The sequence below is a fragment of the Ailuropoda melanoleuca genome, chromosome 16 (genome assembly GCF_002007445.2).
Source record: "Ailuropoda melanoleuca isolate Jingjing chromosome 16, ASM200744v2, whole genome shotgun sequence".
NCBI lineage: Eukaryota > Metazoa > Chordata > Mammalia > Carnivora > Ursidae > Ailuropoda > Ailuropoda melanoleuca.
Window position 1 is genome coordinate 85,631,371 of NC_048233.1, and position 1,058 is coordinate 85,632,428.

The window sequence follows — 1,058 nt, forward strand, 5'->3', positions numbered from 1 at the left end:
AAGCACGAGATTGGCTGGGGAAATGCCCTGATCGCGGTTGGGCTGCTCGCATGGCGTTGCTCAGATACCTCTGGCCGAGCTCCGTCGACGTCCCCAGCCTGCTAGCCCGTCGGGCAGCTGTCGAGCCGCGGGAGCCCGTTCGTGGGCAGGGCCGGCGCGGCTCGGGCGGCCGCTGCCCCGTCGCTGACCCTCGCGCGAAGCTGCGCGCACCGAGAGGAGACATCTTCCCAGCCGGGCCTCCAGCGCCCGCCGCGGCCCAGGGCGGCGGGGTCGGCCCAGGGAGTGGGGGCGACCCGCGCACCCCTCCGTGGGGGGTGCCCCGACTCGCCGGGGGCGGGGTCACGTCCCACCCGGGGCGCCGGGGGCACCGGCGCTGCGGAAACCTGAGCGTGGCCGAGGAGCTGGGGCTTGCAGGGCCACCTCCCCGGGCGCCTCGGGCCCGCAGTGGGCGCGCCGGCCGCCGCCGCCCCCGGGCCGTCGCGGAGACCACTCCCGCGCCTGGTACCTGTGGACGCCCTTGTCAAGCGCCTGGAGCTCCCCTGGGGGAGCCGAGCCCAGGACAGACATGCTACTCCCGTTTCCTGCCCCTTCGGAGCGGCGAGGAGTGGGTGAGGCGGGGCCAAGCCGCTGCACCGAGGAGCCCCCCGAGCCGTGGGAGAACGGGCCCCGCGGCGGGGGAGCTGGGGCCTGCCCGGGGATGGCGGGCAGGCCGCCCTCGGCCCACCGGCGGGCGGGCGAGGGGAGGGCAGCCAGGGGGAAGGCGCCCCTTCCGTGCGCCCCCTCGCCCTGGGCAGGCCCGAACACGGCACCGAGGTCGGACCGGCCGAGCCCAGCAGCCTGACCCCGGGAGACCCCGCTTTGAGGCGGGCAACGGCTGCTCTGGCCCAGGCCACCCGGCCTTCAGGTTGTGTGACTGTGACGGGCCGGCTGGGGCAAAGGGCGGTTGAAGGGGAACGGGGCGCTTCTCCCTACTGTTTGGGGGGGTTGTTGTGCTTTTGTGGGGGGCCGGGGGGGTCACCACCCTCCCGGGAGAGGTGGGGGAGGGCCGCCGGCGCAGC